The following is a 7297-nucleotide window of genomic DNA, read 5'->3' as shown; positions in this document are numbered from 1 at the left end:
TAAAGATGACCCTCGAGAGGGCGACTCCCAAGGGAAAAAGGGCTTGGTGAGGCAAATGGTAAAACCAAGGTTGGGCCTTGCTGGAGGAGTTTTATTCAAAGCGAACTGTCAAGGGGGTCCCATAAATCACCCAACCGCGTAAGGAACGCAAAATCCAGGAACATAACACCGGTATGACGGAAACTAGGGGCGGCAAGAGTGGAACAAAACACCAGGCATAAGGCCGAGTCTTCCACCCTTTACCAAGTATATAGATGCATTAATAATAATATAAGAGATATTGTGATATCCCAACATAATCCTGTCCACCAAAGAGCAATCTTCAACTTCACCTGCAACTAGCAACGCTATAAGAGGGCTGAGCAAAAGCGGTAACATAGCCAAGCAACGGTTTGCTAGGAAGGGTGTCAAAGGTTAGAGGTTCATGGCAATTTGGGATGGCTTGATAAACAGGTGATAGGTAGCGCAGCAAAGCGATAGAACGAAGCAACTAGCATAGCAAAGATAGTAGTGAGATCCAGGGTAGCGGTCATCTTGCCTGAAATCCCGCAAGGAAGAAGAACGAGTCCATGAAGGAGATGAAGCCATGAAGACGAACCAAGCGTAGACGAACGAATCCTCACGATCGCAACGAAACAGGAACTATCGAGAGAAGCACACAACATGGTAAACACACCACACAAGAACAACACATGATGCTCAACCAAGTATGATTCAAAACAAGACTACATGAAGCTACTCATGGCAAGAGATGATGCAAACAAGAACAACACATCAAGGCAAGTTTAAATGAGGCCGGGAACAACATATAACAATTCCGGTAAGTCCTCATATGCAAATTTCGAAATTGGTCTAGATCTGAATAAACCTTATGTTCAAGTTGTTAAACAGCAAGTTAAGATGCACCAAGATGATCTACACGAGATTCTCGTTAAGTTACATATAAAGTTCATTTAGTTCAGAGCTACGGCCTAGAAGATATGAGCAAAGCAAGTTAAACATGGCATTGATGCAAAATGCAATCAAACATCAATCAAACACCTCAAAACAAGGATGCAACATGATAATATGAAAATATATGCAAAATCAAGCAAGTTTCATATAGAGCACACTCAAAATGGAGCAACGGTGCAACACATACACCCTATACAAGTTTAAAGGACAAGCTGTCCAAAACAGCAACTAGGCATCTTGCAAGCATCAAAACAACATGCTACAGGACCTCAACAAGAAAACAAAAGGCATGGGCATGATGTACAGGTAAAGCATAACAAAACATGAACACTGAGCTATCTCCAGAAACTACTAGAACATGCTCAAACACACATGGCAAGATTGCAAATAATAATAGTTTCAGGCTTTGTAGAAATAACATCAGGTTGCAATGTTTAGAGCTATCAAACAACATGTTACAGGAACTTATCATGGCAAACAAAGGCATGGAATGAATCTACTAAATAAATAGAACAAAAGTCCCTCACTGACCATGAGCCAAAAAGGATCAGAAGATATGATGGCACCCATGTAAACATAGCAAGTTATATGACAGATTCATACATGGCAGGAACAACAATAAGTAGGCATGTTGGTGAGCTTGTACCACTCACCACAAAGCATTACATGGCATGGCAAGGCAACCAACAGTAAGAAGGCATGTTTATGAAGATAAGCATGGCAAGAGCAAGTTCATAGGGTGCATGGATCACTAACAACAAGCATGGCAACAACTGAACTTAATGTTAATAGGCTGACAGCAACATTATTTAGCAACTTTGGAGCAAGATTATAACAGGCTACATCAGGCTATAATTGTAATCAGGGGCATGGATGGATAGAGCATGAAATGTATAACAAAACACGCTTAGTGAACATCTCCAAGTTATGCATAGAATGACTTGTAGAAGCAGGTTTACATAGCATCACGAAATAACAGATTCAGCCTAGCAAAACAACAACAGCGAGTACACTACTTAACAAGATCGATTCACTCACCACATGTCATTGCATGACAAGATAAGCATAGCATCAGCAAGAAGACATGATTATGAAACCAACCAAGGCAAGAACAAGTTCATAGCATGCAAGGATCAACTACAACAACCTTGGCAAAATTGAATAACATGTAAACAATCTTCTGGGAAACATTTTGTAGCAAAAGTAGAGCACGAAAATGACATGCTAGACTACTCCATAATTGCAAACAGGGTCATGAATGGATAGAGCATAACCATATGTTCAAAAGATCCTTAATGAAGTATCTCAAAATAAGCATGGATCTCTCTGTAGCATCAAGTTTACATGGCATCAAAATAACAACAGAACAGGGACTAAAATTAGCAACATCACGAAGCCTAGTTTGCATGCTTGTGCTAGTCACCACAGAGATCACAAAAATACATGGCATACACCACTGTAAAGATGGCATGACATAGATCAAAATACATGTAGACATCAACCTCATAGGATGCACACATCATACATGGCAAAAATGACAAATGAGCATGTTATAATAGTTTCAGCAGATTAACATCACATAGCACTCTTGCAACGAAGATTCAGGCATCAAGATGAACTCAAATGAACATGATGCAATAGAATGAAATGAAGTACTCGTTGATACGAACAATTTGACATATTACGCACACGAAACGGAGCTACGGATGCAGAGATATAATGCGATGAACATGGCATGATTATGCAAAATATTTCGGGACAGAGGAATCGGGGTCAACCTCTAGCTTGCACGAATAACGAGGCGGTGGCGGATCTGGCCGGAGATCGTTGGAGGATGATCGGAGATGCCGAAACGGGATGGGGATGGGGCAGATCCGGGCGCTCTTGCCCGGATCTGACTAGGGCATCACCGGAGATGGCCGGCAAGGAGGGAGAGGCGCGGCCGGGCGCGGAGGGGCGCCGGCGCGGGGTGGCAGGGCGGCGGCGCGGCCCTCCGGTGGGCGCGGGCGACGAGGCGAGGAGGCGACAGGGCCGGCGAGGCAGTTGGCGGCGGGGGCCTGCGGCGTCGGGCCAGGGAGCCGCGGCGGCGGGGCGGAGGCGCGCTGGCGGCGGTGACGAGCGGGGCGACCGGCTCGGGGGAGCGGGCCAGGCGGCGGTGTCGCGCGGGCCTGTGCGGGTCCGCGACGGGCCTGGCGGGCCACGACGGCGGAGGACGGCTGCTCGCCACGTGGCAGGCCACGATTGGACGGGGGGAGCGGGGCGGACACATCCGGTCGCCGGGCGGACATGTCTGGCGGCGCGGAAGGGATGGATCTAGGGTTGGACTGCGGGATTTTCGGGGGAGGGCATATTTATAGTTCCTGGGAGCTAGGGGAGTCCAAATGGAGCACGGTTTTTGCCCACACGATCGTGATCAAACGGCGGAGAGCATGAAGGGGGGTTTGGATGGGTTCGGTGGGCTGTGGGAAGAGGTGTTGGGCTGCAAAGAGAAAGGGGCTTTACGGTTACCCGGTTAACCGTTGGAGTATCAAACGAACTCCAAATGGCACGAAACTTGACAGGCGGTCTACCGGTGCTATACCAAGGCCGCTTAGCAAGACTCGGTCCATTCCGAGAACGTTTAACACCCGCTCACAACGAGAGACAAAAAGGGGAACGCCGGAGGACATAGGAGTGCCGGATTGCGAAACGGACAACGGGGAAAATGCTCGGATGCATGAAACGAACACGTATGCAAAATGAAATGCACAAGATGACATGATAAAATGCAACACGCAAGCAAATTACATGGCAACAATGACGAATAACTGGCAGACACCTGGCGCATCGAATCCGGGGCGTTACAACACTCCTCCACTAACAAGAGATCTCATCCCGAGATCTTAGGACCGAGACGGAAGGGAAAAGGATGAGGTAAAGCAAGAATTCAAGAGAAGAAGCAAAGAATCGAGAGCACTCGAGAAGAAGAGAAGAGCGACGAGAATGACGAGAATCGAAAGCTCAAGGAATCAGATAGACTATGAAACCACTCCGGTTAGAACGAGATAAGAAACGAATAAGACTGAAAGGATTTAGGCAGCACTCCGGTTGAACAAGGAAAGAATAGAACACGAACTTCACCCAAAGAGATGGCACTTGACGAGATGAACAATGCAATGCCTCTGAAAGAATTGAAAGAATGAAATTGAAAGGACATAGAAGGAAGGATTGAAGGGAGTTGTTGAGAAAATTCAACAACGAAAAGAATAAGCTTGTCGTGGACTTATGGATAACATCTCAGAAATTATGAGGTGATAACCAGCCGCAAACGGAAATGATTGGATAACTTAGAAGAACGAAGAAATGCAAACTCCACTTCAAAAGAATACGGAGAATTAATTGCACTTCGAGACGCAAGAAGAAAAGATACTTGAACTCCGCCAACAAGAATCTTGATGAACTCTTGAAAGAATGAATTTAAATCATGACGAACCACCATGAAGAACTCCGGTTACAAAAGGATGACGAGATAAAATGAAGGATGAACGAATAAGATGAGCCTTGTGATGATTTAGATGGGGTTTTCGACGAGATGGCCGAGGAAAATTTGAACTCCGGAAAAGAAAAAGATGAAAACACTTGGAACTAGAATTTATTCATCAAGAACAAACTCCGAAGGAAAGGATTACTCACTTGGATGAAATAAGAATAAGATTTATTGTATGCTTATCCTCATCAAATTTAATTGATGACAACCGGATTTGGCATGCAACTTATTCTTCTTGAAAAGGATTGAGAAGTGACATATCGCAGACTTGAGAAGGTCTTCATGAACCACCGGTAGGATTTGGAAAGAACAAATGAATGAAAATGATAATCAAGGAAAAGAAACTTGAACGAACCACTGTAAGAATTCGAAAATGACTGATGAAAGAGAATGAATCACCGGGAAGAATTAGAAGAACAATTATGCTAGAGGGGATTAGATGCGAAAGGACAAGGAGATCATGAGCTGACTAAAAAAACACTTGAACAGAGCACCGGGATAAATAGAGAACGAGAACTGGAATGATGGCCTCCGGTGAAAAGAAATGGAGAAACAACTCCTGACAAACTCCGGATGGGTAAGAAAAGAATATTTGACAAATGGAATAATTCGAGAGGATAACATGAGGCTAGAACCGCGAAACTTCGAGAGAATGAACAAGATTTAAGAGGAACTCTTCTTCGGTCTTCAAAAGACGACGGGAAACACCACCAAAATTACTGAGATACTCCGGTAGAATGAAAAGCAAAGAGGTTGATCCAACAATGAAAAATGATTTGAAATCGATCTTGGAAAATATCTGACTGATGAAAATCATACTTACGTCACACTTTGAAAAGAATTTGAGAATAACTCCGGGGAAAAATTAGAAGAGTCAGGTAAGATCCTGGAAAAAGACCTGTGGGTTAGGGCCCACTAAAGAGAAAACACCTTTGAAAAGGATTGTTGAAGAGATAGATGATGCACCGGAACAATTGAGATATTTGAATGAGGTGACAACCTCGAATTAATTAGAACACAGACGAATCTCCTAAGATGTCTTGAGCACTCCGGGAGGATAAATTGGCGAGAGACGAACGAGCAAGGAGAACACTTGATCCTAGAAAAGAATGTGATCAACCCGAAAAAAACTTGAATTGAGTGCACCTGAAGAAAGAAAGGGATGAAGAATGACGAACGAGACGAGAATTCACCGGTTGAAATAATTGAGGAAACACTGAAGAGGCTCCAAACGGATGAAATTGATGGTCGCAAGAGACTCAGACTCCGGGAAGAAGAGGGTGGGAGGGCGGGAAAACAAAGGCAACTTAGAAGGGGAAACCGACGAATATCTTGAAGAGAAACACTGGTTGAAATCATTGAGGAGAGAGAGCAAAGACTTCACACGAGTAGGATGGATACTTGATTACGGACTCTGGCTCCGAGATGAAAGAGGGTCGGTGGGTGGGAAAACAAGACAACTGAGGATTGAACTTGGCAAAGATGAAGAGGCTCGAGTCAACTTGACGAGAAATGCACTGGATAAAAAGAGTTGAGAACCAACGATCGGAAAACCAACTGCGTGATCCTAAAGAAAGTTTGAAAGGGAAGAGAAGTAATTCAAAACACCTACGTCAAGATTCCTTACCAGAGCGACGATGGGGCAGAGGAGTAAAAAGAATTCCTACTCTCTGATATAACTAGACTCAGAAAAGTTTTTCTTCTAGACTCAACAACGGCCAAACTACACGATCAATCAAGGGGGCTCCTAGGGTCGGTCGAGGCTCTGATACCAACTTGTCACGCCCAATATGCGATACTATCCTAAAGAGACTCGAAGGTCCCACCAAGGATAGAACCGCATATTGAAATGCTTTGCAAGGTGGATATCATTACATCAACATTACATAATAGATGGGGATACATACAAGAGGAATACAATGCCACATGAATACAACCTCACAATACATAAGAGCAACATCCGACTACGGATGAACACAAACAGAAACTCAAACGACATCCACCCTGCTAGCCCAGGCTGCCGACCTGGAACCTATCCCCTGATCGAAGAAGCAGAAGAAGAACTCAACGCAAGCAAGCATTGCTCTCGCGTCAGGACCATCGCATAACATGTACCTGCAACTGTTGTTGTAGTAATCTGTGAGCCACGAGGACTCAGCAATCCCATTACCATGGGTATCAAGACTAGCAAAGCTTAATGGGTAAGGAAAGGATAAGTGGTGAGGCTGCAGCAGCAACTAAGCATGATATGGTGGCTAACATACGCAAATAAGAGCGAGAAGAGAGCAAAAGGAACGGTCGTGAAGCTAGCAATGATCAAGAAGTGATCCTGAACTCCTACTTACATCAAACATAACCCAAAGACCGTGTTCACTTCCCGGACTCCGCCAAAAAGAGACCATCACGGTTACACACGCGGTTGACGCGTTTTAATTCGGATTCGGTGTCAAGTTATCTACAACCGGACATTAACAAATTCCCATCTGCCTATAACCGCAGGCACGGCTTTCGAAAGATTATACCCTGCAGGGGTGTCCCAACTTAGCCCATGATAAGCTCTCGCGATCAACGAAGGATATACCTTCTCCCAGGAAGACCCGATCAGACTCGGAATCCCGGTTTACAAGACATTTTGACAATGGTAAAACAAGACCAGCAAAGCCGCCCGAATGTGCCAACAAATCCTGATAGGAGCTGCACATATCTCGTTCTGAGGGCACACCGGATTGTCCAAACTTCCACTAGGCCAGCCCAGAGTTGCCCCTGGTGGCCATCGGCGGTTGACGGGTTGGACCAACACTCACGACGAGCACGGGC

The sequence above is a fragment of the Triticum dicoccoides genome, chromosome 3B (genome assembly GCF_002162155.2).
Source record: "Triticum dicoccoides isolate Atlit2015 ecotype Zavitan chromosome 3B, WEW_v2.0, whole genome shotgun sequence".
Taxonomy (NCBI): domain Eukaryota; kingdom Viridiplantae; phylum Streptophyta; class Magnoliopsida; order Poales; family Poaceae; genus Triticum; species Triticum dicoccoides.
The sequence above is the reverse complement of the archived record's forward strand: the minus strand, read 5'-3'. Positions refer to the sequence as shown.